The sequence below is a fragment of the Cebus imitator genome, unplaced genomic scaffold, assembly GCF_001604975.1.
Source record: "Cebus imitator isolate Cc_AM_T3 unplaced genomic scaffold, Cebus_imitator-1.0 Scaffold38, whole genome shotgun sequence".
NCBI classification, from domain to species: Eukaryota; Metazoa; Chordata; class Mammalia; order Primates; family Cebidae; genus Cebus; species Cebus imitator.
Genome location: NW_016107353.1, coordinates 7,728,036 through 7,746,246, shown reverse-complemented (window position 1 = coordinate 7,746,246; position 18,211 = coordinate 7,728,036). Strand labels below are relative to the sequence as shown.

Here is an 18,211-nt window from a genome sequence, read left to right as displayed (position 1 = left end):
CAATCAGGAAAGAATCCCCGAGGGTGCAGAAGATGACAGAGCTATTGACTAAGGGTTGGAGGCTGCACGTTCTCGGTTACTCCCGAACAACGCTGAGTGGAGCCCAGCAAAAATTCATGTGGGTCCCTTGCCAGTCACAGTGGGGCCTCACCCCTTCCAGTGCAGCCTGATAGGACACGCTACAGAGAAGAGGGAGCTGTCCTGTCAGGGCTTCCATCTTTGTCCTCCCCAATCCATTGTTTATACTCCCCATCTCCAACTGATTCTTCAATCCACCCAGCCTGGCTTCTGTTCCATTTCTTTTCTTTTTTGAGACAGGGTCTTACTTTGTCATCAAGGCCTCCCAGGTAGCTGAGACCACAGGCACAAGTCACCAGGCCTGGCTAATTTTTTGGTACTTTTTGTAGAGATACGGTCTTGCCATGTTTCCCAGGCTGATCTTGCACTCCTGGGCCCAAGCAATCCTCCCGCCTCAGCCTCCCAAAGCGCTGGGATTATAGGCATGGGCCGCCATGCTTGGTCGCATTTCTCATAAAAGCCATTTTCATGAACTGATATCACTATTGAGCTTCAAGTGACTGTGTCCAAGGCACACTTTTTTTTTCAGTCTTCAACTAATTGGATATTTCTCTTCTATAAGGTAATCATCATGAAGTCAAGGAATTTTGCATTCATTACTGCATTCCCAGAACCTAGAACGGTCTGGCATAAGTGCCTGACAAATACGGTAGGTACCTGATAAAAATACTCAGTGAATAAATGAGTGATCTTTCCTTCCATGGTTTCTGTGATGCCATGCTCTCTGGTTTTCCTTCTACTCCCTGTCTGCTTCTTCTCTGTATTTTTTTGCAGACTCTTCTTCTTTATCCCATCACTTAAGATGACTCCAAACCTCCATCCTGGACACTCTCCTCTCATCCATATCGTTTTTCTTTGGGAGACCTTATTCATTACCTTTAATTAGCATCTGTGGCACATGGTATTGTCCAAGAATGGCCACACCAATATATTTATCCCATCCCACATATTCTTAAATATAACTGATACTCTTCCACCAGGAAGTAGGGTCTAAGTTTCCTCCCCTTGGACCTGCCTGGCAGCTTATGACTTATTTGGTCAAATGGAAGTAACACTCTATCATTTCTGAGGTTAGGTCATATGAAGAATACAGTTTCTACCTGGATCTCTCTCTTGGGTTTCTTGGCTTTAGAAGCAATCCATCCTGTGGTGAGGAAGCCCAGGCCACGTAGAGGCCACATGTGGGTGTTGGCTGCCAATGACTCCTCCATCTAAGCTCTCAGCCAGCAGCCACCATGAATATCATTTAGTTCCAGCTCCCAGCCATTGACTCTTACAGCTGAGACCTCAGACACTGTAGAACAGAGTGAAGTCATCCCCTCCACGTACTGTCCAAGGTCTCAGTACAACAAAGCCATAGGAGACAATAAGTGATGGCTGTTGTTTGAAGGCACGATGTGTTGAGGTAATTTGTTACTTGGTGATAGACAACCACTACACCATCTGTATGCCGATGTCGCCTCAATTTCTATTTCCAGCTCAGTCTTCTCCTTTGATCTCTGGATCCATTTATCCAATTGCCTGCTCAGCCTGTCCACTTGGATGTCTCAAAGGAGCTGTGATCGCACCATGACCAAAACTAAACCTAATTTTCCCAGAGATCTGATCTTTTTCCACTGTTATCCTTCTTAATAAATAAATTTTCTGAATCCAGAAATTTAGGAATTTTTTCCCCCACTGGTCCACAAGAAATCCATCAATAAATTTGGTCAGTTATACATTTTAAATGTCTCTCTCTCCCTATTTTTTTTTTTTTAATTGAGACAGGGCTTCTCTCTGTTGCCCAGGCTGAAGTGCAATGGCAGGATCTCAACTCTCTACAACCTCCACCTCCCAGGTTCAAGCAATTCTCCTGCCTCAGCCTCCTGAGTAGCTGGGATTATAGGATCACACCACCATACCCAGCAAATTTTTGTATTTTTAGTAGAGACCAGGTTTTGCCATGTTGGCCAGGCTGGTCTCGAACTCCTGGCCTCAAGCAGTCCACGTGCCTTGGCCTCCCAAAGTGCTGGTACTACAGGCCTGAGCCACCGCATCTGGCCAAATGTATGTGAGATTTATCTCACAACCTCTCCATATCCTCACTATCGCCCTGATCCAATCCAGCATCACCCCTCACCTGTCTGCACCCTGCAGTAGTTTCCTGTCTTCCCAAAGCTAGCCTGCTTCTCTCCACTTTGTTCTTCACACTGCAATCAAAATGATCCTTGTCTGGAAATTAGCCAGGCATGGTAATATCTGACCTACTAAGGAAAAAAAACCATTTTCACACCCTGAGTGGCCCTCACATTTAATTAGGTATTCAGGATAATGGAAAAAGTGGTCTGGATCTATTCATGGAGCAAGTCTGGCAGAACTGTATCTGCCAACATGGTTAGTCCAGTTCCAGTAACTGGGTGCACTTGGGAGAAGTAAGACAGCCTGAGAAGAACTGTGCTCTGTTAAGTCAGACTTTTCTTCCCCTGTGGACTTTTCTCCAACTGGTCTGAATTAGTGAGGTCTAACTGTTTCTATTTAAGAAAAAGGCAACAAAATCTTGAGGGCGTGCCTCCAAAAATCTTGCCAAAAGACACACATGCACGCACGCGCACAAACACACGCACACACACACACACACACACAGGCACACATCGCCACCACCACCTCCCTCATCCACACACTCTGCCCTCAGGACAGGGACACACAGTGACACACACTGTCAGGCACTTAAGGAAAAAGCAGAAATTGGGCATCCGTTCAAACAGCTTGAGTTAAGAGATGGAAGGCGGCTGCCGGGAGGGCAGAGCAGAGAGGGGCTTTGGTAAAGGAGCCACTCCAAGCACAACAGAAAAGGTCTCGCCTGAAGACTCTGGACTTCCTCTTTGGTTCTTTCAAAGAATGAGTCTCTGGTTCTATTTGGCTAGGGGACCAGCACTTGCGGGGTGTGGCCTTGGGCTCACTCTTCCCCTGCACAGTAACGCTATTGTTCAGTAACTGCGGCCAATTTATGGAAAGAGGTGGAATGTTTATGTAACTGACTCCGCTTTAGACAAGACGTTTGAAAGGGGAAAAAAAATGATGGATGGAAGGAGGCCAGTCCAAATAGGGTTTTTCTTCCTTTCTGGACACAGATGTTGGAAAAATGAGGAGAAGGAAGGAGGGAGAGAGGGAAGAAAGTCAGGGTATGAGAAGAAGTGCGAAAGTCCGAGCTGGCCAGAGACAGCCAGAGTCTGTCTCTGTGGCCAGGGACAGAGCCTTGGAGCAGAACCTCCGTTTTTGGAAGCCGCTGTTTTAATTAAATAGGTCAACCCAATCAGGACAGCTCTGGTGTGGGGTCTGGGTCTCATTAGCCTAACATGGGTGGGGTGGGGCTGGCCTGAGGGAGTAGATCCCCTGGTGTGTCTGTAGTGGGGGCAGCCTGAGATGAGGGAACTTCTTTACTGCTTTCCCCAAAGCCAGGACTCAGGCAGCTGGAGCTGCCAGGAGGGGCAGACCACAGATGGAGAATGCGCTTCATTAAGCACGAGTCTGAGTCTGCTCTGCAGCCTGGAGGCCCAGGCCGACTGGAAAAATCCGAACTGCTTTGAGAGGGAGTCTCGGGAACAAATCTCACCCCTGCACGCAGCCCAAGTGCGGGGTAGTCAGGAGAACAAGATCCATACCCACACTTTCTCATGAACCTAGGTTGGACGCTGAAGGCAAAGGCAGAAGTAAGGAGAACATAAAATGGTTGTCTTCCAGGTTGCAGGACTCCTGTCCATCTGATAGGAGTGACAGGCTCCTGCCATTAGAGACCCGTGGTTTGATGGGGGAAGAACTCAATACTATACTTGGGGATACCTACGAGATAGCCCCTAACCCTGCAATCCCTGGTCTTGTGGGAAAGGCAGGACTTAGTAAATGAAACAGTAATCAAACTCATACAGAATTGTCATGTAAGCGGGTTCAGTGAGTTTTACGCAACATGGGGACATCATATACTAAAGGACTTATATTTACAGTGGATCTGGGTTAGGGATGGTTCCTACAGGAGGGAAGTTTTGAGCAGCAAGATGGCCAGGGCTTGGCTAGGATAGTAGCGTGTGTGTGAGCATCTGTGATTATGCATTCTTGATTCTTCAAGGACAGGTCTTAGGAACCCATGTTCCCAGAGGTCTCAGTTTGACTGGCTGGGGGTGGTAAGATAGGGCCTGGAATTCCAACCTCTCAAAACAGGAGAATAAAGACAAGTCAGCTGACCATCTAGTTTTCCCCAAGTGCTGGCTGGGTCAGGTTGCAATGACATTTCTGTCAGCACATCCCGGAAGCCAGGGACTGTCAGGTGTCCCCCAAGAATAAGACGACTGTATAATTTATTATTTAAACGGGGACTTTGGAGAGGGAGGATATGTTATTAATCATTATGCTGGGCCCACAAGCATAAACCATGCCTGTTTCAGATAAACCAGGACGCTCAGCCTCCCTCCCTTCTAAGATCTTTAAGAGCCTGGGTGTGTGTGTAGCTGAGGGTTATGAGAAGTGAAAGGATTAGCTTCAAATATTCTCCTTAACACCTCAATTCTACCTGATTTTTAGAGAAATGCAATTATTATGGTAGATAAAATATATGTGTGTATACATATGTGTGTATACAGTGTGTGCTTATAAATAGTATATGTGTATATGATTAGATGTATACACCTGTTTCTAGATAGATGATAAGAGATATATACACATATAATACAGAAGTCACATGAATTTTTAAATAATTTGTTGAAATTAGGCAAGGTGTGGGGGCTCATGCCTATAATCCCAGCACGCTAGGAGGCTGAGGCAGGAGTATCTTTTGAGACTGGGAGTTTGACGCTAGCCTGAGTAACATGGTGAAACCCCATCTCTATAAAAAAATTTCAAAAATCATTTGGGTATGGTGGCACATGCCTGTAGTCCCAGCTACTCGGGAGGCTGAGGTGGGAGGATCGCTTGAGCCTAGGAGGTCCAGGCTGTAGTGAGCCATAATTACACCACTGCCCTCCAGCCTGGGTGACAGAGTGAGAGTCTGTCTCAAAAAAAAATTTATTAAAGTTAAAATGAGAGACCTCAAAATACAGTTGTTATAGCAAGTCTCTTGGGATGATGTCCCTAGCATCTCACGGGGCACTATCATAGACGTGTTCATGGCTGCCCATATGTCTTCAACATCCTCTTGATATTTTGATGGTTTTTCAAGGTTGCATCCTACCTTTCCAATGAAAACTAAAACAAAAGAAAACCGCCCTTATTTTTTAGTTTCCAATGCTGCTAGGGGAGGTGAGTGATTTCTGTTGCACCAATCTGAGTCAGTCTTTGTCTCTGAAGAGAGTTACCTAGGGACAGGGACGTGGCAGGAAGGGATCCTTACCAGATCACAGCAGGCCCAGAGTGGGTTAGAACTGGCAGCTTCCTGCTCCTGACGGAGGCAGCGGCTCCCCTGGCAACCATATCTGTAGTGTGGCTCTGGGAGTCATCCTGGAAGCTCAGCCCCAAGTCTGTTTTTCAGTCCTCCCAGTATCCTTACTGAATCCCTTTTACGCTTAAGCCAGATGGGGAGGATTTCAGGATTTTATGTTTGCTTTGTTTTACAAAGAAGAGCCCTCATCAATTCAGATGATTCAAGGACAAAGTTTGAGGAGACCCATTACCTACAGTGTGAGAGATGGGGAAATTTAGCCCCAGAGGATGAAATGACTGCATAAAACAAAACCATCCCACCTATTCAGTGGCTAGCCCCAGCGTCTCTGACTATCCACCTGCTGTCTTCTGTTCTTCCGTCTTCCTCCCCTCCCCGGCCCATCTCCAGAGCTCCATCACATTTCATGTCCTTGCTTCCTCACACTGTTCTTCAGAAGTAGGGAGGTCAGGGGATGCTTCTTTCTGGAAGGTAAAAAGATGTGCAGAGAGTGGAGGACAGTTGTGGAGCTGGGATGATACATCCATCCTTAATCTGGATCTCATTGTGTACGGGCTTGGTGTTTCCCAAGCTAGGGCTTGCTGGAGCCAGGAACAGCTCAGGCATCTGTAAACCTCATTATATTGGCGTACAGTGAAAAGGCAGACTGACTCAGATTTCAGGTCCCACCTGTGCTCTGAGGCTAGTGCAGTCCTGGGCAAATCACTGGGTGATGTTGGACTTCATTGGCCTCATCTGCCAAATGAAAATGTTGGTCTAAATCACAAATTCTTAATCTCTTGGGTGTCATAGACTCCCTTAAAAATGGAATCTTTGACCAGGTGCAGTGGCACACACCTGTAATCCCAGCACTTTGGAAGGCCAGGGTGGGTAGACCGCTTGAGGTCAGGACTTTGAGACCAGCCTGGCCAACATGGCAAAACCCCGTCTCTACTAAAAATATAAAAATTAGCCGGGTGTGGCAGCATGTGCCTGTGATCCCAGCTACTCAGGAGGCTGAGGCGGAAGCATCACTTGAACCTGGGAAGCAGAGGCTGCAGTGAGCTGAGATAGCGCCACTGCACTCCAGACTGGGTGACAGAGAAGACCTGTCTTAAAAAAAAAAAAACTGATCTTTTTCCTCCGTCCCCAATCCTTCCCCCTAAAAACTGTACAGACAATATTTTCTGTAAAATTTCAAGGGCATTGTGGACTGTTTAAAGTTCATTATTCAGTAAGAAGATTCAAGGCTTTTTTTTTCAATCAGACTCCAAAGGGATCTATGATCCCCAAATTATAAGAGCCCTGCTCTAAGGTCAGCTTGAGCAATGATTCTGGAGAGCTCTGTGAAAAAGCCTGCCTGCTGATATTGGCTGTAACCCTGGAAAGAGTATTTCCCTTCATTGAGCCAGTTTTCTTACCTATAGAATAAGAATAATGGTAATCCCAGCACTTTGGGAGGCCAAGGAAGGCAGATCACGAGGTCAGGAGATCGAGACCATCCTGACCAATATGGCGAAATCCTGTCTCTACTAAAATACAAAGAGTTAGCTGGGCATAGTGGCGCACGCCTGTAATCCCAGCTACTCAGGAGGCTGAGGCAGGGGAATCGCTTGAACCTGGGAGGCAGAGATTGCAGTAAGCCAAGATCATGCCACTGCACTCCAGCCTGGCAACAGAGCAAGACTCCATCTCAAATAATAATAACAATAAGGATAACAATACCTGTCCTGTCAACACTATAGAATCGTTCAGAGAATTACACTGTCATAGAGGTGAAAGTTTTTTGTAAATTGTAAAGCGTTTTATAAGAATGATCAAACAGCCAGCTCCCTTTCCCCTTTCTGAAGCCTGAGGGATGGTGACAACATCAGGCTAGAGCTGGCAGAGTTCCTGGTACCACACATTACTGGACCCCAGTAATGTTGTCTCTTACAAATAGGTGACTCTCTCCCCCCCATGGGACCTCACTGTGGCTTCCTCTTGTTCCACTGTTCCAGGCCTATAAACAGCACTTTCACCAGAACTCTCCGCTCCCTGTGGTGCCCTCTTCCACTCAGGATGCTGACGGAGCCTGCCCGCTGTCTGGAACAGGCACATGCTCATTCATCCACTGCTATTCCACAAGGTAGTCCAGAGTAGTCAGGGAGGAAGGACGGGCATGGTGAGTACAGTATCATCCATCCCAGCCTGTGGTCCATGCTGTGACACTCCTAATTTCTCAGGCCACATGTCTAAAGTCGAGGTTCAGAAAACATGAACCTAGGACTCATTCCCCTTGGGATGCTGTCAGATTGAGGGCATGCAGAGACAGGCATCTGCAGCTTGAGAAGGAGCCAGGACACACACACACACACACACACACACACACACACACACACACACACAGTCACAGTCGCCCAGGAAGGGCCTGTCTGTCACAGTCCTGGCCTGGCCTGCATGGCACCAAGGTGCCACATCAAAGGAGAGAAGCGGAGTCGGTGATTACTTGGGCATGTGGCTCACCTTCCTGCCAGTATTTTCCCTGACAAGACTTTACTTGCCACCCACATTTTCCTCTCTGGTAACAGAGGATTAAAGGCTCCTCGCTCTGCTCCTAACTAAAGCTCTCACCACTCCAGGAACACTACTGTCTGCAACTCCTCCTCTCCCCAACCTGCCTGCCCAGTCCTTGGCTCTGTCGCTCTAGGATGGCCCCACACAACCCTCCCTGGGCAGTGGGGATGATGCTGGAGGGTGTGGACCAGAGCCGGCAAACCCCAAAATGTTGACCCTCTGGTGCCTGGGAGTTTTCACTGGACAGTTCCTGGGAGTGATGGCAGCTACCATGGCCTTTCCCAGGCCTTCCAAAGCCTTGAACTAGAGGGATGGGCTGAGGGTCCCCAGGAAGCAAAAACATGGTGCCCAGAGGGCCCAGAGAGAGGGGATGTGGTTGTGAGCCAGATGGGAGCTGCATGATTCCCCAAACAAGGGAACACGGAGATCCAGGCCTTGACTTTTCCAATATGGTAGCCACTAGCCACATGTGGCTATTGAGCATTGAACTGTGTCTTGTCCTAAGTGATATGCGTTGTCAGTGTAAACTAGACACCAGATTTCAGACTTAGTACAAGACAAAAAGGAATGTAAAATATCTCATTCAAAATGTTTATATTGATTACATGTGGAAATCATCTTTAATAATATATTTTACTTAACCCAAATATATAGTATATTTGGGTTAAGTAAAATATATTAAAATGTTTTATAATTTAAAATTTTTTTATTTTTTAAAAATTAAGGAACTGGGTGTGGTGGCTCATACCTGTAATCCCAGCACTTTGGGAGGCTGAGGCGAGATGATTGCTTGAGGCTAGGAGTTCAAGACCAACCTGGGCAACATAGTGTGACCTTGCCTCTATAAAAAAATTAAAATTAAAAAAAATTTTTTAATTGAGACAGGGCCTCATCCTGTTGCCCAGGCTGAAGTGCAGTGGCACAATCATAGCTCACTGTAGCTTCGACCTCCTGGGATCAAGTGATCCTCCCTGCTTAGTCTCCCTGAGTAGATGGAACTACAGACGTGCAGCACCACGCCTGGATAATTTTAAATTTTTAGTACAAACAAGGTCTCCCTATGCTGCCCAGTCTGGTCTTGAACTACTGGGCTCAAGTGACTCTCCAGCCTTGGCCTCCCAAAGTGCTGGGATTACAGGGGTGATCCACAACGCTCAGCCTTTATTATTAAAATTAATATCACCTGGTTTTTTGGTTGTTTGTTTTTATTTTTTGTTGCTTTTTTTTTGAGACAGTTTCACTCTTGTTGCCCAGGCTGGAGTGCAATGGTGCCATCTCAGCTCACTGCAACCTCCACCTCCTGGGTTCAAGTGATTCTCCTGCCTCAGCCTCCCGAGTAGCTGGGATTACAGGCATGCACCACCACGCCCAGCTAATTTTATATTTTTAGTAGAGACGGGGTTTCCCCACGTTGGCGAGGCTTGTCTTGAACTCCTGACTTCCGGTGATCCACCTGCCTCAGCCTCCCAAAGTGCTAGGATTACAGGCGTGAGCCACTGCACCCCGCCACCTTTTTTTTTTTTTTTAATGAACTTTTTTTTTAAATGCAACTACTAGAAAATTGAAAATGACATTCATGATTCTCATATTTCTATTGAGCAGTGCTGGTCTAACAAAAGCAAAGAGTTACCCCCAGGGGGATCAGCCATGGAGAGGGGACCAGAGAAAGAGGGCTTGCTGTGCCCACCTTGAAGTCTTCACCACCATTAGTCTTGTTCAGCTGGGAACAGGAACCTCTGAATAGCTTGCCTGAGAATGAGACTGACCTGGAACTAGAACTAAAGCTCCTGACCCCATTCTAATGCGCTGCTCTTTCAAGACAGGCTCCCTCATTCCCTCACACATGGGGCAGGGGAGGGGGAAGGTATCCCAGGACTCTGGGCATCTGTTTAGGGGACCTTCACTGCTGGACTCGCTGCAGTTTCAGGGACCAGGACATGGTGGTAGTACACGTTTCTTTCTGCCAGGAGCCCTTGTCACAGCCTGCAAGCTTAGAGAAGAGAGATGCCCCTTCCAATGTAGGGCATATTCTATTATTTATTAACCCCGAGGAGGCCTGCCCACACTGGCCTTCCAGCTGGTTAATTGGATTTCATGACAACTTTTTTAAAAGGAATGTTCTGAGGAGCAGTGTTGTGTCCTGCCCCAGGGGTCCTGTGAGGTTTCCTCGAGCTCCTTGAAAAGGCAGCCACTGCGGTATAACATGGAGCTTTAATCATACATGCCAGTGTGGCTCTCTAGTCCCATCGGAAGCTGTGGTGGGGCTGACACAGCCACTGACGCTCCAGGACGGGAAATAAGTCCCTTTCTTACCTATGATGGAGAAAGTATACTCTCTGCTTGATGTGCGGGGGACTGCTAATTAATTTGTGTGGCACTTCTGCTTCAATTACAGCCCCTCATAAGTGAAAGTGTGCTGCTTATCACAATCAGAATGTCATAGGTTTGCACTTCCTTCTACTGAGGAGACAATAATAGACATAAGGTCCTCTGATAATAGCTATTAGCCTGGCTCAGGCCCCTACTTAAACAATTGCTTTGAGACAGGCAGCTGAACACTAGTATTTCATGCATGGGCTCAGTGTTCTTCTTCCCAGGTCAGTTTTGCTATGGTTGTTTCATCCAGAGGATGTTCAGGGGTGCACAGAAGAGAAGCCTCCTGCAGGTTCATGGCCACTCGCTGTCCCATGGCCTAAGCAACAGATAAGGAGAGGGACAAGGCCTGTTGTACAAAAAATCTACATATACACCAAGCTGCATTTTTTTTTTTTTTGAGACCAAGTTCTGCTCTTGTTGCCCAGACTGGAGTGCAATGGCACAATCTCAGCTCACTGCAACCTCCATCTCCCAGGTTCAAGCAATTCTCCTGCCTCGGCCTCCTGAGTAGCTGGGATTATAGGCGTGCGCCACCACACCCAGCTAATTTTGTATTTTTAACAGAGTTGGGTTTTCTCCATGTTGGTCAGGCTGGTCTCAAACTCCCAATCTCAGGTGAACCACCTGCTTCGGCCTCCTGAAGTGCTGGGATTACAGGCATGAGCCACTGCGCCTGGCCTACCAAGCAGCATTTTTAAGGACAGGCAAGAATTCTTGGTGTTATGGTAGGATTTATTGGAAAGCCCTTATAAACTGTTAGATTCCTGCCAGAATGGGTTATTTATAGGGAGGCCTACTGAGGATGGAGATTGGGAAACTTAAAAGAAGAAGGCAAGGAGCTAGCTCCTGTCCACTGTCTTTCTTGTGTAGAATTCTGACACTAGACACTTACAGTAAGTATGTGCCCACAAAACACTATCCCATGGACCCAAGGGAAGAGTCCCTTCCTAGGATTTGGAAGGGGCCCTGGAGAGAAGGAGTAGGGGTGGGAACTGAGGCACTAGAACGAACACCTACGGATAAGTGTGATGGAAGTTCAGATAGCCAGGGAATCCCTTTGACTGGGTGCTCTCTTTTTCTGGAGGACTTGCTCATACATCAACAAATTGTCCCCCTAAACTATTCTCCAGATCAACAAGGACAAGGATCCCAGAGGTATTTGTAGTGTGTGCTTGGCATTATGTAAAGTGACTTACATACACCATCCCAATAACTTAGGTATGGGTATTGTCAGCCTCATTTTACTCATGAAGAAACCAGGGCTTAGAGACGTCAAGACATTTACTCAAGGTCACAGAGTTACAGGAAGCCAGGATTATAACTAAGCTCTCTGATTCCAAAGCCCATGTTTAATTTCTACTTTATAGTGCCTTCAAAGAAAAAAAAAACTCCCCCAAAACTATGATTCTAGTTGAAAAGTAATTCTAGAGACGGAGGATATAAATTACATTTTATGTGTCACGGAACAGACCTATAGTAGCCCTGGGAGGCTTCACAAAAACGTAAACCTTGGATTGGCCTTGAGGGCAAGTTAGTCTTTGTATAAGTGGGGGCATGGAGAGGTTATCCCAGGCTAAGGGAAAAGCAGGAGTGAAGGCTGGGAGGTGGAAAGTTGCAGGTCAGCAGGAGAGGACATTGAGAGGAGAGAGGTGGCTGGACAAGAAGGTTCCCCCCGGGGAGCAGAAGGTGGGGCTGGGCATGTAGCCTGGGCTGAGGTCTGGAGGGCATTGAAAGTCAAATCTGGGAGGTTAAGTGCCTGTTTGCCTGGTGATTTCGGATGATCAGCTACAGAATGGACAGAGAGGAAATGCTTGGGGACTTAGGGAGAACTCTGGGCAGGGCTGAGGTTGTGGACTTCATCTCCGTGGACCTTTATTTCCCCAGCTGTGAGACGGGTAGGTGAGCCTGGGTGCTCAGAAGCCTGGGCCCCTCTGGAGCTTGGTGATACTAAGGCACCTGGTTGATCTAGGTTATGGCTGCCAGGTACAATGGTAGCACCTTCTTTTTCAATGTACAGATAACTAGAGGGAGGGAATTGACTAATTGTGTGAGAGCAGCAGGTGGAGTGCAGGTGACTCTGAGACTCCAGTTGGAGGTTGTGGACACAGTATCCCTCCCTGCAGTTGGTCCCCAGCACTGCCTGAGATCACACCCAAGTCTAGGAGCTCCAGTCCACCCACACTGGGCACTGGCATTTGGCACACCTGGCTTGGAGGCAGGGCCTCCCCAGCTCCTCCCTGTCCCCTCTGCAGAAAAGCTGAGACTTTCCCCATTTCTCCTACCTCTTGTTTCTCTAATTTTATGATTGTATGAAAATAAGGTTCCCAAATTGCTTTTAATTAGCTTTAATAAGACAGCCTTTCTGCTAATTAAAACGATTATTAAGAAACCATTTATTGAGAATGAACACAGTTGTTAGAACCTAAGAGAATTCTGAACTCTTGGTAATAACAACAGCAGCCACCATCAGCCCCATCAGGGAGCAGAAACTCAGACTGGTAGTGCTTAGGCTAGGGGCCCAGGGTTTGCAACTTCTCCCTCTCTCCAGGGCACCTTGTGCGCAGATGCTGCCTGAAAGCCCATAGTTGCTCCTTTCCCCAGCACTGAGGTTCTCACTGTAGAAAGTGTCCCCGGTAAGTAAGTACTGACAGGTTTGCCTGTTTAAGGATCTCCTGCAGCCAGAGTAAAGCTGGGGGGGCAATCAGGAGGCTGTGAAACCTCCAGTCACTTCACCTCCCTGGACCTTTATCTTCCGGGCTGTGAGAAGAGTGGATGGGCCTGCGTGGCCTCAGAAGCCCAGGCTCCGCTGGAGCTTGGTGATGCTAAGGCTCGGGATGGAGCCTGCACTCGTGGAAATGCACACCTCTGGGTAATGGGGGAGTCTGGGGCTAGCAGAGCCCGGAGCTCATTTCATCCTCCTCTCCTCCCTCTCCAGGAGGGCTGCTCAGGCAGCTGAGGCAAGAGATTCCTGTCGCTAAGCTGTTGAGGAGACTCAGAGACTCTGGGCTTTCACTAGGAGCAAACAGGAGCGGTGCAGCTAGGCGAAGCCCAGGCGCGGAGGTGCAGCTTCCCGGTTCCCAGGTCCCTGGGTCCCTCGGTCTCGGACCGCAGCCCTCTCTCCCGCCCCGCTCCACCCTGCCCCGGGCTGCGCAGCTGCTGACAGCTCCTGGGTGACGGCGAACGGCTTGTGCTGTCACATTTCCTTCCTGTAGGGAGAAGGTGGGGAGCTGGAGTCTAGAGGGACCCGGGCGGGGAGGGAGACGACCCAGGTGGAAGGCAGTGTAGAAGGTTGCTGCAGTGAAGATGCTCAAGATGCCCCTGGCGTTTTCTAGCGACGTCGTCTAGGCCTTATCTGCCTTCTGGAGTCGGGGATCCTGCGGCACCCTACCCACGCCTCCCCCGCAGTCCTCCCAGAGTTTTTCCAGGGACCCGGTCAGCTCGAGGACTTGGCAGCACTTGAAATGCAGCGGTGGTTTTTGATTTAGTTGTTTAGCTGATTAATTTTTACTTTTCAATGTTACAGTTGAAAGAATGTGGACTTTGCAGTCCCGCAGCCCTGGACTCCAATTCGGTGGGCCGAATATTTAGCTTTGTGACCTTTTGTGACGCTCAACTGAGCTTCGTTTCCCGACGGCTTTTTTCCCACGGGGCTGCTGTGAGGCTTAGATGCAATAATGGAGGTGAAGTTGCCCAGTCGGAAGCCTAAGACCCAGTGTTAGTGTCGAGGGAATGTGCACTTGACCTCAACCAGGGAAGGCGAAGGATAAACTTCGAGGCCCTAAACCCAAGGCACAGCCGGCCCGGGTCTCCTTGGCGCTCGCTGGGATCCAGGGTCGGCGGGCTGGGGACGGTGGGGGTGGGGGTGGTGCCCGTTGGTTCCCAGCCTTGCAGCAGGTCGGAATCCATGCGGACGTTTGAAGAAACATCCGCTGGGGGCCTCAGCAGAGTCCGATTCTTTGCGAGCCTCTGGGGTAGGGTTCAGGCCTGAGGGTTTTGTAAAAGCTCCCTAAGGGGGCTCCGAGGTGCAGTCAGGATTAAAAACTGGTGATTGAAGATGGACCGCGGTCTCGGGAAAGAAACAAAGAGGCCTTCCTGGGGAGGGAGGGAAGAGGGCTAGCGGGTCCCCACCCGTGTGCAGGTGACCCCTTCACACCCGCATTCTCACGCCCAGGGACACGGCTGCACGCACGCCCAGACACACTCACGGGCACCCACACTCAGCCGAACACACCCACCCACGCCCATTCACTCGGTCCCGGACACACCCACACCCACTGCATTCTCCCGGCGAGTCCTGAGGCCGGAACCCAGGCAGAGCGAGCCCGCTGGGGGCCGGGCCCCGCCGCTCCGAGGGTCTCAGGCCAGGCGGCCCGAGCACGCTGCAGCCGCTGACAGCGCCACTCCTCCGAGCCCCGGGCTCTCGGCAGAGCCCCCGCCGGGCCGCGCCGCGCTCGCTCCGGCTCTTTGTTATGCTAATTCCACTTCCCAGCTGGTGCCAGCTGCCTGCACAATGAGCGCCCGGAGCCCTTGCCAGCCCTCGCCAGCCAGGGAGTGGGGGCGGGGAGGGGGGCTACCTCACCCTGCGGCCGCCCTCCTCCCCACCCCCTCGCTGTCCCAGCTTGGCCCAGCCTGGCCGGGTGCTGAGCTGCCCAATAAGCAGCCTTTCCCCCGTCCTCCCCTCCCCCACGCTTGCAGGGCCGCGCCCCCTGGGGCCTGCAGGGCATCCTCTGATTCATTCCAGTCGCCCGGGCTGCCCGCCCTCCAGGTGCCAGGGCTTGATGAAAAGTAAAAGGCTCCTCGGCGGCTCGAGAGCCGTGAGGATGAAAGGGGAGCAGCCGCCTCCCAGACCACACAGCTAATCCTCCCATAAACCTCGAGCAAATAAGGGGAGAGGAAGAACAGGCCGGCTACAGATGTGGAGTGCAGCCTCCGGGGATCCCCAAATTAAAACTCGTGCAGGGGAAACCCTTGGACCACAACCAAATGACACTAATTAGGTTATGGGACCATAATCTTGGCTGGTATTTAAAACAAAACAAAACAAAACAAAACAGTTGTCACGGCTTCAAGAACTGTCTTCATAAAAAGAAGGGGGAAAGTCCGCTATTTTATTACGCATAAGCATGAGAGAAGAGGGTTCGCGGGTCTCCTGCCTGCATGGTGCAGGCAGGCTGGTTTCTTGAAGAAGAGGACAGTCTTGTGCCAGGGGAAGCCGCGTTGTGCCTGGCTGGCTCCGGGTACGTGGAGCTAATCGGCTAACGGAGGCGGGGCGGGAGCACTCCAGGGGGAGGGGCAGAGGAACTGCAGTGAGGATGGGGGAGCATGGCCTATCTGGAGGAATGCATATTTCAGAAGACAATAGATTAGCCGCCATATGCAGAAAACAGTCATTCCGGACAGGAAAACTCAGAGATATATTCTTAAAGAAAGATTTTCAGAAGCAGTTTCTCAGTTTCACTGGGAGATAAAAAAGGCGTTCTGGCGAAGGAAGGGAAAGGGTGACATGCAGAGAACTCAAGTGAAAATATTCAGAAAGATCCCTATTGTTAGAATCAGGAATTGTTAGACTCAGAAGAGAGGGCCAGACGGGAACAATCTTTTAGAGGCCCTTTGAGTCCAGCTTCATCGTTTGACAGATGGAAAATCAAGCTCCAGAGAAGTGAAGGGGCTTGTTCATGGTTAGACAGCTAGTGGGGTGGCAGACTTGGGCAAGAATCTGTCTCCTAACTCCTAATGTAGCTCTCACCACTAAATTGGCTATAATCTTGTGGCTAAGAAACAGCAGTCATTTGACTAGAAATCAATACAATAGACTGACTCTAAGCAAATAAAGAATTAGGATTACTTTTCTTCATTTTTTTTTTTTTTTTCAGTTTAAAAGGAAGAGATATGTTCAAAGGTATACTTGTTTTTATTTTTATTTTTTTTTTTTTTTGAGACAGTCTTGCTCTGTCACCCAGGCTATAGTGCGGTGGCATAATCTCAGCTCACCACCATCTCAGCTCACTGCAACCTCCACCTCCCAGGTTCAAGTGATCCTCCCTCCTCAGCATCCTAAAATGCTGGGATTAAAGTGAGAGCCATCATGCCTGGCCTAACAGGAAATTTTAGAAAGATTGAGTTAAGCTTTGTTGGATCTATAATAAGAATAAAAGTTAGAAATCAATTAATTCTTACAAATCCATCCCAGGATTCTTCCTAATACATATTTCTTTATTCATCCCTTAAAATACCGTCATGGATAAATGGTCCCAGGATTTCTTTAAGAGTTCTTTCTGAGACCGGAAGCCGGGGCCTTAGTTCTCTTCCCCATCTTGCAAGATGGCGGGTGAAAAAGTTGAGACGCCGGATACTAAAGAGAAGAAGCCTGAAGCCAAGAAGGCTGATGCTGGTAGCAAAGTGAAAAAGGGTAACCTCAAGGCCAAAAAGCCCAAGAAGGGGAAGCCCCATTGCAGCCGCAATCCTGTTCTTGTCAGAGGAATTGGCAGATCCGATCTGCCATGTATTCCAGAAAGGCCATGTACAAGAGGAAGTACTCAGCGGCTAAATCCAAGGTGGAAAACAAAAAGAAGGAGAAGCTTCTTGCAACTGTTACAAAACCAATTGGTGGTGACAAAAACGGAGGTACCCGGGTGGTTAAACTTCGCAAAATGCCTAGGTATTATCCTACTGAAGACGTGCCTCGAAAGCTGTTGAGCCACGGCAAAAAACCCTTCAGTCAGCACGTGAGAAAACTGCGAGCCAGCATCGCGCCCGGGACCATTCTGATCATCCTCACTGGACGTCACAGGGGCAAGAGGGTGGTTTTCCTGAAGCAGCTGGCTAGTGGCTTATTACTTGTGACTGGACCTCTGGTCCTCAATGGAGTTCCTCTGCGAAGAACGCACCAGAAATTTGTCATTGCCATCTCAACCAAAATTGATATCAGCAATGTAAAAATCCCAAAACATCTTACTGTTGCTTACTTCAAGAAGAAGAAGCTGTGAAAGCCCAGACACCAGGAAGGTGAGATCTTCGACACAGAAAAAGAGAAATACGAGATTACAGAGCAGCGCAAGATTGATCAGAAAGCTGTGGACTCACAAATTTTACCAAAAATCAAAGCTATTCCTCAGCTCCAGGGCTACCTGCGATCTGTGTTTGCCCTGACAAATGGAATTTATCCTCACAAATTGGTATTTTAAATATCCTGATGATCTAATTAAATAACTGATTACCTTTAAAAAAAAAAAAAAAAAAGAGTTCTTTCTTTGCAGGGACCAATATCATCTCCAGATAGAGATGTCTCTTGTGCATTAAGTCATCTTGCCTAAAACCAGCTAGGTCAAGATTGTGCTGGTTGACAATTCTAGTTGATCATCCTCACTGGTTAAAATCCTACTGATTGGAAAATAAAAATATCTACTCCAGCTGCTGGGTTTCCAAACTCTGAGAAGACAAAGGCTTAGAGATGGCCAGCCTACGCCTCCCTGGGCAGGCTGAGGTGTCCTGGCTTCCCACTGCCTCTCTCAGCTGGCTCAAATGGCAACTATTGTCAATTATGAGACCTAGCCCAGTTAGATAGGTTGGGAGCCTTTTGCAGAGAAGTCCTGGGGCCCCCATGATACAACACTGCATTTGCTCTCATTAAACTCTGGTGCCCATTTCTCATTCTCAAGCCATATGGTTCAGTTTTGTTCTCATTTCAGAACCTACCCATCAGCGAGTCTCACTGCAGGTGAGCCTCACCTTATGGAAAAATATAAACTCTTCAAAAATTGAGAGATGGAATGTAATTTTGTAAATGGAATTCTATTTTGAAATTGTCAGTTGCTT

At 48.5% G+C, this 18,211-nt stretch overlaps 1 pseudogene across 1 annotated transcript; it reads left to right on the top strand.

The window, feature by feature from the left end:
- The first annotated feature begins 16,691 nt into the window (after window positions 1-16,691).
- On the top strand, window positions 16,692-17,633 carry LOC108302131 (annotated as a pseudogene). The gene has a single exon (XR_005199663.1). The product of XR_005199663.1 is annotated as a 60S ribosomal protein L6-like (transcript).
- Window positions 17,634-18,211: the final 578 nt, after the last annotated feature.